Here is a 17,751-nt window from a genome sequence, read left to right on the forward strand (position 1 = left end):
TAAATTAAATTGAGATAAAATAGCACCTGGCTTATAGCAAAAATTTATTTTTTTAATATAGAAACCATCAAATGCAATAAGACACTTAAATGGATTACAGGAATCTCACTCCTAAGAATTTTGAGAAAAATTTTTGTTGGATATTTTAGAATGTAAAAATTGCCGAATTTCGACAAGCTAATTTTCCACAAAACTTGACCTTATATCACGAGATAAATTGTTTTTAACTAGTTTTAGTCGTCCAATTCACATTTCATTAGGATACCTCTTTCCTAGCTCGAGCTGAAATTATTCTAAGACATTTTGGATATTTTTCTACCCTTTCGTATTTAATGGGTTAATGACATTTTCTTTAAAGACCTAGTCACCCAGATTTACATTTTAAAATAATTATTTCAAATGAAACATTTATTTTTATACCCTCCACCATAGGATGGGGGTATACTAATTTCGTCATTCTGTTTGTAACTCCTCGAAATATTCATCTAAGACCCCATAAAGTATATATATTCTAGATCGTTATGACATTTTAAGTCGATCTAGCTATGTCCGTCCGCCCGTTCGTCGAAAGGGTAAAGCCAGCCGTTTGAAATTTTGCACAAATACTTCTTATTAGTGTAGGCCGGTTGAGATTGTAAATGGACCGATATAGCGGCCCATGTGTTTGAAATGACATTTAGATGACGAGATGGCGTTAAACAAATGAGACCACCTTTAATTGGTTCGTCATGGTAGTAGAAACAAGTAAAAGCGTGCTAAGTTCGGCCGGGCCGAATCTTTTATACCCTCCACCATGGATCGCATTTTTCGAGTTCTTTTTCCGGCATCTCTTCTTAGGCAAAAAAGGATATAAGAAAAGATTTGCTCTGCTGTTTGAGCGATATCAAAATATGGTCCGCTTTGGACCACAATTATATTATATGTTGGAGACCTCTGTAAAATGTCAGCCAATTCGAATAAGAATTGCGCACTTTGGGGGCTCAAGAAGTAAAATAGAGAGATCGATTTATATGGGAGCTGTATCGGGCTATAGACCGATTCAGACCATGATAAACACGTATGTTGATGGCCATGAGAGGATCCGTCGTACAAAATTTCGGATAGGAATTGCGCCCTCTAGAAGCTCAAGAAGTCAAGTCCCCAGATCTGTTTATATGACAGCTATATCAGGTTATGAACTGATTTGAACCTTACTTAGCACAGTTGTTGGATATCATTACAAAGTACTTCTTGCAGAAATTCATTCAAAACGGATAAGAATTGCGCACTCTAGAGGCTCAAGAAGTCAAGACCCAAGATCGGTTTATATGGCAGCTATATCAGGTTATGGATCGATTTGAACAATACTTAGCACAGTTGTTGGATATCATAACAAAACACGTCGTGCAAAATATCATTCCAATCGGATAGATTGGCTAGAGGCTCAAGTAGTCAAGACCCAAGATCGGTTTATATGGCAGCTATATCAAAACATGGACCGATATGGCCCATTTACAATACCAACCGACCTACACTAATAAGAAGTATTTGTGCAAAATTGCAAGCGGCTAGCTTTACTCCTTCGGAAGTTAGCGTGATTTCGACAGACAGACGGACATGGCTAGATCGACATAAAATGTCGCGACGATCAAGAATATATATACTCTATATATATGCTGAAACTGGTTCGACAAAACAATCACTATAAAACTAATACATTCGCAAAGACAAGCACATTTTTAAGGCTTTGAAACATAAGGATCGGCCTAATAATAGAGTGTTCGCAAACCGTACAAAATTCAGCTCTGACTTTAATCGCGTAATCGCTGATGGGCCAATTCCTGCAATTAGTAGCCACGGCAATTCTCAAAAAAAGTTTGAGGTATTTTTACCAATTTCACAGTAACAGAAAAATTTGGAAAAATGTGGGGTGGGAAAAAAATTGCGATATCATTAGAAAAACACTTATATAATTTTCCCATTAGAATTCTGAAGCTTCTTATACAATACAAACACACACAGAGTAATGCTTGAAGAAACAAGAGATCAGCTCAACTATCTAATGGAGAGTGATGATTTGGCACTCTACATTGAGAGTGAGAATACCATACTCAACTCTCATATCATCAAGAGCAAGACAACACACATTAATAAACTTCAGAGACTAAAACAACAACAGCAATTTGAGCTCGACTTTAAACTAAACAGAGCTTGGTTTGTCAACAACATAGACCAAGACATTCCAACCAATGTTGAATGGTTATTGTCGTTGGGCCCCAAATTCTCACTTCCGACAACAAAAACAACATTTTCACCATTTAATGTGTTGGCGGAGGGGGAGGAGTGTGTTCAGACTTTAGAGAGCAGAGAAATGCAAGAGAATGCGAGAATAAGACAAGTTACATTGATAGACAACCACTTACAGAAAGATAATTTGGGTAGGAGAGACAAATTTCATTCTAAGCACAGTGGGCGAAACTCGAAAATGTCTAAAGGAAAATGAGGAGATTTTAATATTAAGCGCAGATAGAGGAGGAAAAACTGTGGCGATGAAAAAGGGAGAATATGACACGAAAATGAGATGCACCCTAGGGGACATCTGCACTATAGACGACACGGAATTAATAGTCTGGTTCGATGTTCCCCAGTGTTCCTTTCAATCTGGCAATATCGACAAAAAGGAGAAATGGACAATTATTCAAGAATATACAAAAAATCTAATGGATTTACTTATAGAGATGATTATCTTATGTACAAAGGATTCCAGATACTTTATGTATGACGACAGGTTTTATAAACAGAAAAAGGGCATGCCAATGGAGTCTTCATTATCACCGATTGTAGCAGACATAATCATGCAGGAACTACTAGACAATTTTATTGAGAAACTGACGAGCAAACCGCGATTTTTGACTAAATATGTAGATGACATATTTTGCATAATCGACAAGAATGAAGTAGGAAACACACTCCGAATATTGAAATCATTCAATAAACCCATCCAATTTACAATAAACCCATCCAATTACAAATGCGAAACAAATGGCATGCTATCCTACCTTGACACAGTAGTCCATAGGAAAGGCAACAGATTGAAGCTCGATTGGTGCCAAAAAGAAACAGCATCGGGAAGACTCATCAACTTCTATTCCAAGCATCGAAGGAGGATAAAAATCAACACTGCCACAAATTTTATCGATAGGGGGTTCAAAAAAGCGACAAATCCTTCCACATCGAAAATGAGAAGAGAATTCGAAACATATTAGAGCAAAATGATTTCCGAGGAAAACCCGTAACGGATCTAATAAAACACGTGAAGAACAAAAAGGACAAGGATACGAAGGAACTTGCACCAAGAATTTATAAAAGGACAACATATATTTCAGGCTTTTCGGGGAGATTTGGTAATTCCAACATTTACAACAAGGACTCATACCAAATGGCACTAAAAAGCTGCAATACCGTCAACAACCACTTTAGCAAGACTAAAACCAGGATAAGGAAAGAGGAAAAATTGACCGTGGTATACAAGATGAGCTGCGATGGGGACAAGTCCAATATATGCCCAATGGCATATATTGGTACTACAAAAACAAAACTAAAGACAAGCGTTTCCGTTCATAATCGGATCGAAAGGCAAAGGATAAGCCTTTAGAACAGAAGACTGGACTCACAGCCCACTGTGCAACTCGAGCACATGTACCAAATTTCAAGGACGTAAAGATATTAGCCCAAGAACCTAACTACAAAAGAAGATACACATTAGAAATGCTGCACATAATTAACACCCCAACTGCCGAACGTATGAACTACAAAACGGATACAGACCACTGCGCACCAATATACAGAAACTTAGTACAAAAATATAAGCAATAGACTAATATAAACAATAGGCAATAAGCTTCCGTCATTCTTGTGTGGTGTAAGAAATAAGTTCACTTGTTTTAAAATGTAATTTCTGTTTCAAACGTTAAATTTCATTCAAATTCATATTTTGTCTCCGTGATTTTGTTAAATTCTGTTTAATGTTACTATAATCTTTTTAGTTATCCATTCCCTGATGAAGATTACCAGCGGTAATCGAAATATTGGAAGAATTGAAAATAAAACAATTTATAAAAAAAACACCGTCATCTGTTTTAATAATTGTACATGACCTCAAGCCGAACAATCCACGAATTTATTTATGTACCGATATCAATACGGAAGGCAAAGAAAAGAATCTTTTCAATCGGAACAACACAGTCCAAAAGTTTAAAGACTGGATCAAAAGTCATCTGGACTTAAATGTAAGATTAAAGATGGCAACGACGTAAACGATACTATGGAGTATTTGATCCGTCTTTTTCACGAAGCCGCTAGCGTGACAACCCCAATATCTTCGAAAGGAGATAGAAACACTGTTCACGTATCTGCCCAATTTAGATAGCTTATAAAGGACAAACGGAATCTTAGGGGCAAATGACAAACATCCAGAAATCAAAGTTATAGAAGGTTGTACAACAAAGTTTGCAGGGAATTCAAGAACTCACTACATAAATTCAAAAATGATTCTTGAGGAGAGCCTTCGTTCGAGAGCCACTAAATATCTCAAGCGGCCTATTAAAAGAAATCTTGTTATACGGTGAATGAACACATTTCGAACCGAACACTGATTTTGGTAATAAAATTCAATGATTTGCAAGCGTTGCTCGTTAGTAAGTCTATTCATGATGAAATGTCAAAGCATACTGAGCATCTTTCTCTTTGACACCATGTCTGAAATCCCACGTGATCTGTCAAATACTAATGCATGAAAATCCTACCCTCAAAAAAATCACCCTTTACAATAGTTTGTAAGGAACTCCAAGACAGAGCAATCACCCAAACATTCTAGCTGCAGCCCTACAGCACTGCAACGAGAAGGCCGAGAAGAAGGTTAGGTTAAAAAGAGGGTGCATACATGGACATACACCTAAGCCAGTAATCGGCTTGTTGTTCGCTCTAAAAGTTAAAAAGTAACCTCGAAAAAGAAAAAATCCTTAATTGTTCTCAATACCACTCCCCTAAGTTGGTCCACCTAAGTACTGGTATTTGTTGTACGCGAATGCCGGGCAATGACCAAGGAAATGCTCCAACGTCTCATCATCTTCCCCGCATGCTCTACACATGCTATCACTTGCCGCACCGATTTTACATAAGTGAGCTCGTAGTCCTACGAGTCCCGTTATGATACCAATAGCTTGCTTCCTTTCAGTAATAGCCTCGTCTTCTCACGATCTGGAAACCCCCATAGGATTTTCGCCGTCCTACCGACCGTTTCGCTGTTCCACAATGTTGCATGCGCATTCGTCGCCCACGCCCTTAGCTCGGACTGCGTCGGCCCGAAAGGCTTCGGGTTAACCAACTTTATTGACGGCAGTCCTCTGGCCTTCACCGCCAAATCGTCTGCCCTTTCATTTCCCCTTACTCCGTTATGACCCGGCACCCAAACGATGCGGATTTAACCATCCTTAGAGAAGGCGTTAATCTCCTTCTTACACTGCAAGACTGTTCGTGACTTTACCGTCCTGGTTGTTATTGCCCTTATGGCAATTTTATTGTCCTTAAAGATGTTCACACTCGACGTCCTCACGTTAGCTCCACACCACCTTACGCACTTCGTGATCGCCCGGATCTCCGCCTGCAGGACCGTTTTATGGTCAGGCAGTCTAAAACAGATCTCAGTCCCTCTGTTCTCAATGTAAACTCCCAGGCCCACTCTGTCCTCTAGCTTTGATCCATCCGTGCAACATGATCTTCCAGATGGCAATACTAGGGTTCCGTCAATTCAAGACTGTGCCGATGGCAGCAGGCTTGCTCACACTTAATTTGTATGTCAATGGGTCGGATATCTAGAATAGTCTCCAGTAGCCTAGTAAACGTTGTCCTCATCGATCCGCCTATGCTAAGACAACATGTTCTCTGAACCTGTTGTATGGTCCTTATGTTGCACTTTTTCTCCATAGCAGTCCACCAAACTACAGAGCCGTAAGTAAGTATTGGTCTAATCACGCTCCTGTACAGCCAGTGGACTATCCTCGGATTCAGACCCCATTTCGAGCCTACGGCCCGTCTACACAGTGCCCAACATCTGAGAGCCTTCTCAGTACGCTCCTGAATGTGACACTTCCAATTCAGTTTTCTGTTTAAGATCACACCTAAGTATTTGACCTTGTCAGATATCGAAATCGTCTTATTGAGGAAACGCGGTGCGTTAATTTGGCCCAGCTTCGTTTTCCTCGTGAACAGGCATATTTCAGTCTTCTCTGGGTTAACATTACGACCTTTGGGTCTGGCCCATTAATATGGCATATGCAAGACCCTTTCGGCCCTTCTGCATAGCTCGTTGCACCGAGAAGAAAACATGTACAAGATTTACAAAATAACAACTAGTTTAATTCGAATTATTTAATTGACTAAAATGTAAAAACTCATATTATTAAATTTTTTATATTTATTTGGCATTAAAATAAATGTCAGCATATTTATGGAGTTCAACGAAGCTGCATAATTCCTGTTCTTCCGAAAATAATAACGTACACTTGCTTATTGTCATAAGTAGAAGTAGACTTGTTTACAGACTTTCCTGAGAAGATTTCCATATCTGAATCAGTTTTGGAAAATATCTAATCCAAGTGCGAATGGCTCTAACTGAATAATTTTATTGGCATCCTTTATCCATAAAATTCATTTACCGAGTAGTGATTATCGATTATTGATTTACTTCTCGAAGAAAAGAATATCTTTACTTTTACTTTACTTACGAAAATATTGCTTTTACTTTTACTTTTTAGACGAAAATATTGCTCGGAGAACTAGGTCTAGACTGGACTGGTCATTGGACTGAGACGAATGTTGAAAACGAATCGGCAATGGGTGCTGTGGGGGGCGCTGATGTTGGAAATCGGCGTTTTGGCTGCAAGAAAACATAGTGCGACTAATGATATCCGAATCAATCGCCGAAATTGCGAAATGAGATAACTTCGTCAATATCAAGAGAGATATCAAATAGGTTAAGGGAAATTCGATTAGATTCAAATGCAGTCAAACCGGGTTCGCCAAAAGCCGTAAAAAGACACCAGAAATTCGTAAGCGATGCACAATCACGAGATCGCTACAGACAATACCGAGGCAGTCATAAATTGGATAAATTATACGAAGAGTCTTTTGAAGAGGAAGAAATATCAGACGAAGAAACTTCTGAAAACCAAAAGACGGCCCAATGCTGGAATTGCGGAAAGTCTGGTCACGGACTGTGTCAAATAGATGATTATTTTCTGTTTTGGTTGTGGGCGGAAAGACACCTTCAGACCTACTTGTCCAAACTGCAGTGTTTCGGGAAACGGCAAAAGTGATGTCCGTCGACAGAAGAGAGGTCATCCAACTCAATAGATATCGATAAATATAACAATTTAAAAATAAAAACACGGAGTAGACAAACCAGCGGTATTTCATGGAATAAATACCTCGCGAATTTCTAGGATATACAAAACCAGAGGAAGCATCATCAACAAGTAGTGCTTGTGGAATGCGAACACTTTGAAACAGGTGAAAACTTTTTGGAAATACGTAGTTGCAGGATTGTGGCCAAGGATTCGGACACTCGTCCCTATATAATTTGAACATTTCAGGTAATTTGTATTTTGCGCTTTTTGATAGTGGCGCTAATAAGAGCGTAATCGGAGAACAACTTGCAGAAGATATCCATTAGTTTGCAGTGTTTAAGAAATGTAGAGGAAACAGGAACAAGGAGTTTCCGGAATGCCCATGTTAATTTTGGGTATCAAAATCAGGATTGTAAATCCGAATTTCTTGTTATATATAATCTACGGATTCGACTTCTGAAGAAAATTTCGCTTTGCAATATCTGTTAATAGCGAAGTTGCTGCGATACAGATGAATGAAGAAGAATCGGATCAACTGATCAAGTGATCAGCGCAAGAAGCTCGAAGCGACAATAGACATGTTTTCAAACTCCGATAAAGAAAGATTTGGGTGTACTCATTTAGTAGAGCAGAATATTGATACGGGTGATGCGAAGCCTATAAAACGGAGGTACCATTCTATTTATCCCGCTAGGGAGAAGATACGTTTTACTGAAATTGATAGGATGAGGGCATTAAGGGTTATATGTAAAATGTCCACAATCACATTGGTCTTCTCCAGGGGTTTTAAAAGTCAACCTAGAAAAGGTATGTTTTTGTGTATACAGTAAAAAGTTTAACGCTGTTACTGTCAAGAACACGTACCCAATTCCCAATATCGAGGGCATTTTATCTTGTTTACCATTTGTGCAACTTAAATCCAAGGTTAATTTAAAAGAAGCCTTTTGGCAAGTGAAACTCGATGAAACCTCTAAAACTAAAACGGCATTTACGGTTCCAAATGAACCGCTTTATTAGTTCACGCAGATGCCTTTTGAGCTCTGTAATGCACACCAAGCTATGTGCAGATTAATGGATATCGCAATACCGTATGTATTTGTATAAGATGATGAGACGTTGGAGCATTTTCTATGTCATTGTCCGGCTTGCGCGGCTAACGGACGCCGACACTTAGGACACATACCAGACATAAACCAACTAAGGGGCATGGCATGGAAAACAATATGGGATTTTGTAAGTAGCACGGAATTCCTCACTTAAATTTTCTTTTTCGAGGTGACTTTTTTGTATTTAGTGGTTCCGACAGAATTGCGTAGAGATGTTATGTACGCAGCTCAAAATTTAACATACATACTTCTCACGATGTGGGATTGCGAAGACGGTTGAAATAATTCGAAGGCTTTTCTATTGGTCAAGACTCGTGACTGACGTGAAGGAGTATATCGCAAACTGTGACACTTGTAAGATTTCAAAGGTTCCAACAGCTGGATTCCGTCCTCCAATTTGAAAGATGGTGACGGCAGAAAGACAATTTCAGAGACTATATATCGACCTGATTGGGCCATTCAACATTTTTTTCTATCAGCCAACACGCGGGGACATCCCCTTTGAATCCAGTGCATTGCATTGGCGAGAGGAAATTAGGAATTGGAGGGGGGAAAGGATGTAGTGCTTATTGGCATTTGTCTTAAATCTTTGAATGTCAAAGTGGGTGGGAAAAGGCGCCAAACAACGCACATTGCGACGATGATCAAGGGAGGCAATAGAGTTGGATACCCCACTGTCAACAATCAACGCCATCGCTCTCCTCTGTACACGGTCCAGTAGCTCCAGGGATGATTTTGAAGCTCCATACATGGGAGTTGTACTCCATGTTCGGCCTAATGAAAATGGTGCAGATGTTGAAAAGATCAGACGGAGTGAAGTAATTCTTACACCGTTTGAGGAAGCCTTAACACTAGCCCAACGGACATCACTTTGCATTTTCATGCCCAGAACATCAAGAGCTTCTAATTGCTCAACACCTATACCGTTGATAGACAAAGATGATCGTAATGGGTCAGCGAATCGTTTGTGTGAAAACAAGCAGCACTGAGTCTTCCATGCATTAAAATCTACTCGATTCATTCGGCCCCACTCAGAATTGGCCAACAAATCCTGACAGTGTTTTATCCATAACCCGCCTCTTGTCCACAATCTCCCGAAGACTCGGCCTATGGTCGAATGAGTACGAATGGCAGAGATTACTGTCATCCGCAAATGAGTAGATTGGATTCGATGTCTGACCCAACAGATCGTTGATGAAAATAAGAAAAAGAGAAGGAGAAAGAACAGAGCCACGGAGAAAGAACAGAGTACACCTGCGGTCAATTTATGCTCATTGGATGAGAACCCATCTATAACGACTCGAGTAGTGCGATCTCTGAGAAAGCTCGAAATAAATCGAACGAAGCCATTACCTTACTTACAGCTGTTTAAAGTCCACAGGCTAATGCGAGCGAGCGAGTGAATAGGTACATAAACGCAGCGTTAAGGGCATATACTAAAGACGATCAGAGACAAGGGATGTACATTTTCCAACTATGAATTGTGCCTTGCGAAACACGCTACACTCTGCTTCAGGATAAACACCTTATCAGACAATTTTCGGACAATCGATGCTAGTCCATGGGAAGGATTTTGAGATACTTAGCAAACTACACTTGGAGGCCATTGAGCTTAAACTTGAATCGGACAGCACTCATTGGTATGTGAGAAGTTTGCCCTGTTCCTTAGTGGAATGTTCATGGGGAAAATTTGCAAAAATTTGCACTTGCAGAAAACTACACTTATTGGAAGATAATGACACCGAGATTCAGAGAAATTTGCGCTGTTCGGAGATTCTATTCAATCGAATGTTAAAGAAGCTTATGAGAAAAACGAACGAATTAAAAATTTGAGGTCTAGAGACCGCCAGTGTGAAGTTGACTAAAGTGGTTATTCGTAATTTTTCTCAGAGCTCGAGTATAAAGAGATATAATACAAAATTGGCTCCAGTAGATATTCAGGCGAAGGTTCTGAGGAAAGTGGATAATGTATATTATGAGTTGGAGGATATGAGTAGTGGAAGGAAAGGCGTTTACCACTTAAATGGAATTTGGACCTAGGCTTTATTGTTTCGATGTGAGTTTTTTTTTTTTGTTTTGTTTTTGGATAAGTAGAAAAGATAAGTAGTTTTGAATGCGTTCGTAACCATAGAGACATTAATTGTTGACAAAAAAATATACAATATATAACAAACTGATCATTTTGAAGAATTTTAAATTAGAATATTTTGTAAGTTTCAATGCGAGTTTTTTTTTTGTTTTTTTTTTTTTTTTTGAAAATATAAGACAGAAGAAAATATGAGGAAGAAGGTAGCCACTTCCAGAACATTTCGCAACTTTTAGTTCCGATCTGTTTGCTAACGGTGTGGGCCTACAGTGTATATTTTTTTCCTATTTACTGATTGAAGTCGTTTCATAACTTGTATTTTTTTTCTGGTATATAAGATTAGAATACACGGGAATTCCTATGGAGTATAAGATTACACAGAAAAAATTTAGCCCTAAATTTGACCGACTAAAAATGGCATTGGCTCATAAAAATCTTTTCAAACAAGGTGTCAATTGCGTTAATTGATATAGAAATTCGATACTTTTTGTATCACGGCAAGTGATTGTTAAATAGGCCATACGTTGAACATATTTTTAATAGTTGTTGTTCTTGTTGTTGTAGCAGTGAGCTATACATTGAGGCGGCAGCCCTTGCCGATGAACAAGTCCATCGGGTCAATCCGGTACGTACAACCGACTGCCATGGGATTTATTTTTAATAGTATAAATAGTGTATTGGCCAAGATTGTATTGTGTTCCCTTTCATATATATATTTAAAACGAAAGAAAGGCGAATGAGTCAATTATATGTCTAGTTTCTCATACAGACACAAATGGCGTGGCTAGACAAAAAAATATGAAGAAAATTTTTACAACATAAAAAGTATGTTTTTTTCAACTTTAAAGTTTAACAAATGTCTAGTAAAAAATCTTGCGCTGAAATTGTGTAATGCAGAAATATGCCGATGTGAACAAATAGAATGAATGAATGCCAAACGCAACAAATTGGAGGACATTATAGCATGCAAATGTGGTATTTACAAAAACATATTATTAATATTATCGAATTTTAATATTTTATTATCCATAAATAGATAATATATTTAATTGGCCTCCGAGGACGGAAGATAACACATGTGGATCTAGATTTCGTGGTATTCCATTCATTTTAAATATGTATGCATATAAAGTATATTGTTTACAATACTCTTTACAGGCAATGTCACCAGCAACAAGGAGAGGCTCAAAATGGAATCGACAATTTTTCTTTTCTTAGAAGCCTGGGACCATTAAGAAGAAATATAAATATTTTTAACCAATGTATCTCATGTTTTATTCGCAATTTAATCCTATGCAAAAAAATGTTTTATTTATGTGAAACATATGAATTATTTATTTATTTTTATTAAAACAGTAAACATGTTATGAAAAAGAAACTGCAAATTTCAAATGAATGGTTTTCCAAGTTAATAACCACTTTAATAATATTTTTTTTAATTGAATGTACAAATTTCTTAATTGAATATAGTTTTCATGTTTTCTGTGTACTACAACAAACTAACAACTGCGGCCTACTGTTTGTAGTAGTATTTAGTACAACATATAAAATTGTTTGAACACCAACATACATCCGCATATAATTTCGTTTGCCCGCGATGAAATTAAAGACGAACAGAGCAAGCAACTTCGTGTGGCTTCGTTCATGCGTGTGCCGTAAACAGCTGAGTACAATTTTTTTCTCGCAAAGTGCACTATCTGTCAACGAGTTTTGGTTGAGTGTGTGTGTATTATAGTACACAAAATTAGAGTTGCACTTATCACTGATTTTGACAGATTGTGCACTCAATATTTTGTTGTTGGGCAACTGCCACTACCTGTAAATGAATATATCTTGGTTACAACACTGTTTTAAACAGCTCACACACGTGTCGTGTTTTGTTTCGTTGTCAAACATCTTCAGTTTGGTCTATAATTTAACCACTAATCGTCTTACAAACGAACAACGCTTCCAAATTATTGAATTCTATTATAAAAATGCGTGCTCTGTTAAGAAAGTTCATCGCACGTCTCTTCCATTTTACAACGAAGCTCATTTTTGGCTCAATGGGTACGTAAATAAGCAGAATTGTCAATTTTTGAGTGAATATCAGCCAGAAGCATTACAAGAGCTACCAATACATGGAGAAAAAGTCGGTTTGGTGCGGTTTATAGGCTGGAGGCATCATTGGACCGTACTTCTTCAGATGATGCGAATCGTAACGTAACTTTTTTTTTTTTGCCCAAAATGCAAGAGCTTGACTTGCATGGCATGTGGTTTCAACAAGACGGTGCCGCATGCCACATAGCACGCTTAACAATGGACTTATTGAGAGACGAGTTCGGTGAACGTTTTATTTCACGTTCGGTACCGGTAAATTGGCCGCCTAGATCGTGCGATTTAACGCCTTTGTGGGGCTATGTTAAAGCTTCATGTCTATACATGATATAATTACCAGATAGTGTACTGTAAACAGCTGAATATAATTTTTTCTCGCGAAGTGCACTATCTTTAAGAAGGCGCGAACTTGTAACATACTCAAAATCAGAGTTGCACTAATCACTGATTTTGACAGATAGTGCACTTAATATTTGGTTGTTGGGCGACGTTTTGGAAGACAACATTGAAGCATTTATTAGTGTGATACCGGCCGAAATGTTGGAAAGAGTATGCCAAAATTACATTAAGCGAATGGACCATGTGAGGCGCAGTCAAACTTTTCTATAGCTCTTAAAAATTCACCCTTTACTTATATGTACTCACTAAATGTTGAAAAAAGACCAATCTGGTACAATCAGTTGTAACGGTGCACGTCTTTAGTTAAACATTTCTTCAAGTGTAACTTTTTAATACGATGGTGTGCGAGGGTGTTATGGAGACGAGTTATGTTCGCGACCTTGGTGATGTTTAACATTGAGGTCCTCCGCCATAGAATGGGGGTATACTAATTTCGTCATTCCGTTTGTAAAACATCCAAATATTCGTCTAAGACTTCATAAAGTCTATATATTCTTGATCGTTATAACATATTAAGTCGATCTAGCCATGTCCAATCTATCTTTCGAAGGAGTAAAGCTAGGCGATTGAACTTTTGCATTAATAATTCTTACTTATAAGTGTAGGTCGATGGGGAGTGTAAATGGGCCAATGCTTGGATACAGCTGCCATATAAAGGAGGTCACCGTATCGCAGAGTATATCATGTCCGCCTGTGACACTGAACGTATGGGTTCGAATCCTTGCGAGAACATTAGAAAAAATTTTCAGCGGTGGTTATACCCTCCCTGTAAAAACTTCTCGCCAAAGAGGTGTCGCGCTGCGGCATGCCGTTCGGACTCGGCTATAAAAAGGAAACCCCTTATCATTGAGCTTAAACTGGAATCGGACTGCACTCATGGATATGTGAGAAGTTTGCCCCTTTTCCTTAATGGAATGTTCATGGGCAAATTTGCATTTTGCCATATAAACCGATCTCCCGTTTTGACTTCTTGAGCCTCTAAAATTTCGCACAGATTTTGGTATGACTTCCTACATCTGTGCCAATTATAGTCTAAGCCAGTCTATAACATGATATATAAATACGGAGAAACCCGTTAGCTGCAAGACAATGAGTATACTTCCACATATTAGTATTACGCTCTCACTAATAGAGTGGCATAATACGAGAGCACTAGGTGAGAGCAAATGCAAATTTGTGATAATAGTTGGATGTCTGAAAGATAGAGATCGCTGTTGCGGTGGGTGGGTTGTTCTGATGGTGGGTGATGTGCTTGGTTTTTCATACGGAGGAGCTAATTGCATATGCTTCTTTTTCAGAATATGTATTTTGAATTTATTGTTTATTTTTTTTTGTATGCAAATTGTAGGGTGTTCTATTTTATGATGTCGACAACGGCTACGAACAACTATGGAAGCGCACTTATTGTGTGCAAAGATTGAAGTGGAAATTAAAGAAAGAGAGCGTTCATGCTTAACGCAGTATTGCAGTTTATTTTATTAGATGAGCATGTCTTTTTCTTCTGTAAACAAAATTTTATTTTTATAGACTCAAAAACTTTACATCTTCTTTTTGTTTTAACTCAAAATTACTTTGTTTGATAGTTTGTGTGTTGATATGTTACATAAATGCTCAAAAACAGCTGAATCGATATTCAGACGTTCAGGGACCGACACTGCCACTTATACTAATTTTCAAAAACTTTTTATCTCGGAAATGGGTGCTCAGATTTAATTTTGTTTGTCCCCTTTTGTAACTTTTTTTTTTGTATGTTAGGTTAGGTTCAAAAGAGGATGCGGATATTTATCCGCCCCATGACACTCCCATAGGATTCCCAAATTGTGCCGCTGTCCGCAACGCCTCGCACTCCTTCTCAAGTGGCGTCTTCGGTATCCGATGGCAAACCTCTTCCATTCTTTATTCCTCGTCACCGAGGGGAAACCGCGATGGTATGACCTGATTCTATCCTCTTTCCCTTCCCCCGGCACCTTAAGTCTCATAATTGCAGTTGCTGCCGCGCATTTAATCTGTATGTCTATGGTGGTCCCCAGTGCCCTACTGGGCATGGTCCTCATCGCACCGCCTATGTGAAGACAGCATAATCTCTGAATTTGTTGTATGGTCCTTCCGTTTCACTTTTCTCCATCGCAGTCCACCAAACTATTGAAGTGTAAATAAGTATCGGTCTAAGTATCGCTCCTAGCGCCAATGAACTATACTCGGATTCAGGGCCCATTTCTCATTCAGTTTCTGTCCACGATCACACCTAAGTATTTGACCTTGTTAGAAATCGAAATCGTTCTATTGAAGAAACGTGTTACGTTAAATTGGCCCAACTTCGTCTTCCTCGTAAACAGGCAGATTTCAGTCTTCTCTGGGTTAACATTAAGACCCCTAGGTCTAGTCCAGTCGTGTGCCATCTGTAAGACGCTTGCGACCCTTTTGCATAGCTGGTTCGGATCCTTACCCTATAGATGTGTTAGTACATAGTCCGTGCAGCAGACGGGTTCAAATTCCTCTTCAATCATCATCCATTATAGGTCATTTATGGTGCTCCCTGTGGCGTGCTTTGTGCACGCACACATTTTATTCCTTAGCATGTGGTTTATCCAGTCTCTAAGGTTCGGGTCCACCTGATATGAACTGTATCAGTGTGTCGGTCCGCACATTGTTAAAAGCCCCCTCGATGTCAATGCATACAGCAGTTCGTTGGAGGTCCTATTCTTTATTATGGTATCCACAATACGTTCCATGGTTTCGAACAGAAAGGTCGAAAAGCTTATAGGTCTGTAGGCCTTTGGTGTCGCATAACATGCCTTGCCGGGCTTGGGTTTAAATACCACCTTGCCTCCTGCCAGGCTTTCGGAGCATATGCAAGTCCCAGGCACTCTGTGAGAATACTGACCACGGGGGCGCCAGATAGTCGGTCTCTTTTTGTAGTATCACCGGAAATGCTCCATCAGGTCCAGATGACTTAAATGGTTTGAAGCTCCTCAAGGATTCCTTCACCATATAATCTGTAATAATAAGCCTTCGATCAAGACAAGCCTAATGATAAGCCTTCGATCAAAGATTCCGGTGTCTCCGTGAGTTCTGTCGTATCCTATTGAAAATGCGTTTTCATCAAAAGCCTCAACATGTCCTCCGTTGTGTCCCTCTCACTCCCATGTCGTCTACCAAAGTTTCAGTTTGGATATGGCGTTTTGAGAGAAACTTTTTCATCTTGGCGGCGTCATTAACGCTATCGACTTGTTCGCAGAAAAGCTTCCGGGAGGCACGTTTTGCCGCTCTACTAATCTTATTGTATTCCTTGAGCCTTGTGCAATACGCATCCCAATATAGTTCCGCTTTTTTACGACGTGCTCTGATATAAAGTCGGTGGACCTCTTTCCCATTGTTGCGAATCTCCCCGGCCATACAGTTCCTCTCTTCTCTTTGAGAGAAGAACTTTTTTTCATCTTGGCGGCGTCATTAACGCTATTGACCTGTTTGCAGAAAAGCTTCCAGGAGGCACGTTTTGCCGTTCTACTAATCTTATTGTATTCCTTGAACCGTGTGTAATACACATCCGAATAAACTTCCGCGTTTTACGACGTGCTTTCTCAATATTGCGAATCTCCCCGGTCATCCAGGGTTTTTCTTGCGCTGATTTCCTTTCCCGAAGAGGACAACTGTCTTCGAAGGACCCCATTAGTGCAGTCGTAATTCTGTTAACATTTTCGTCAATGTCTTCTATGCTTGGACAATCTTAATTATCTTGTCCAAGTCTTCTTCTGAGTAGCCTTCCGAATTTTGTCCAGTTGGTTTTCAACTTATTCCGGAAGCTTATCGGATTCGGCGCTAGCCGTGCTATTCTAAACCTTATGTAGCGATGGTCAGAGAAAAAGTGTTCCATGGAGACCCTCCAATCCTGAACCTCATCGATTAGATTTTCCGAACATTTCGTCACATCTAATAGCTCCTTCCTAATGCTATTGACACAGGTAGCGGTGTTACCAATATAAAATGTTATTAGGTCGTTAGTATTTAAGAACTCTGCCAGGGGTTGGCCCCGTTTATTAGTGTTGTTACTACCCCACGAAATGTGGTGAGAGTTCGCATCGCACCCTATTAGCACCTCGATTCCTGTCTGTTTTGCTTTCTCACCACCCGTTGCAGCTCCGATGTGGGTGGCGGTGGCTCAGTTTACACATATTCCTATTCTCTTGACTTCAGTCGTTGTTGAGACAGCAACGAATGGGTATACGCATCATATTTCTGTTTTCAATTTTAAACAATATTTTATTAACACCAGAAAAGGTTATTTACCTTTTTATACCCACCACCGAAGCAGGTATATTCATTTTGTCATTCCGTTTGCAACACATCGAAATATCCATTTCAGATATATATTCTTGATCAGCGTAAAAATCTAAGATCTAGACATGTCCGTCCGTCTGTCTGTTGAAATCACGCTACAGTCTTTAAAAATAGAGATATTGAGCTGAAATTTTTGGACAGATTCTTTTTTTGTCCATAAGCAGGTTAAGTTCGAAGATGGGCTATATCGGACTATATTTTGATATAGCCCCCATATAGACCGATCCGCCGATTTAGGGTTTTAGGGTCTTAGGCTTAGGCCCATAAAAGACACATTTATTATCCGATTTTGTTGAAATTTGGGGTAGTGAGTTGTGTTAGGCCCTTCGACATCCTTCGT

General features: G+C 39.1%; 1 long non-coding RNA gene across 1 annotated transcript; it reads left to right on the plus strand.

Moving 5' to 3' along the window:
• The first annotated feature begins 11,150 nt into the window (after nucleotides 1–11,150).
• On the plus strand, nucleotides 11,151–11,847 carry LOC106090541 (uncharacterized). The gene is made up of 4 exons (XR_001221852.2): nucleotides 11,151–11,202; nucleotides 11,306–11,552; nucleotides 11,614–11,673; nucleotides 11,736–11,847. It is a non-coding gene; the product is annotated as an uncharacterized LOC106090541 (long non-coding RNA).
• Nucleotides 11,848–17,751: the final 5,904 nt, after the last annotated feature.

This window comes from Stomoxys calcitrans, chromosome 1 (assembly GCF_963082655.1).
Source record: "Stomoxys calcitrans chromosome 1, idStoCalc2.1, whole genome shotgun sequence".
NCBI lineage: Eukaryota > Metazoa > Arthropoda > Insecta > Diptera > Muscidae > Stomoxys > Stomoxys calcitrans.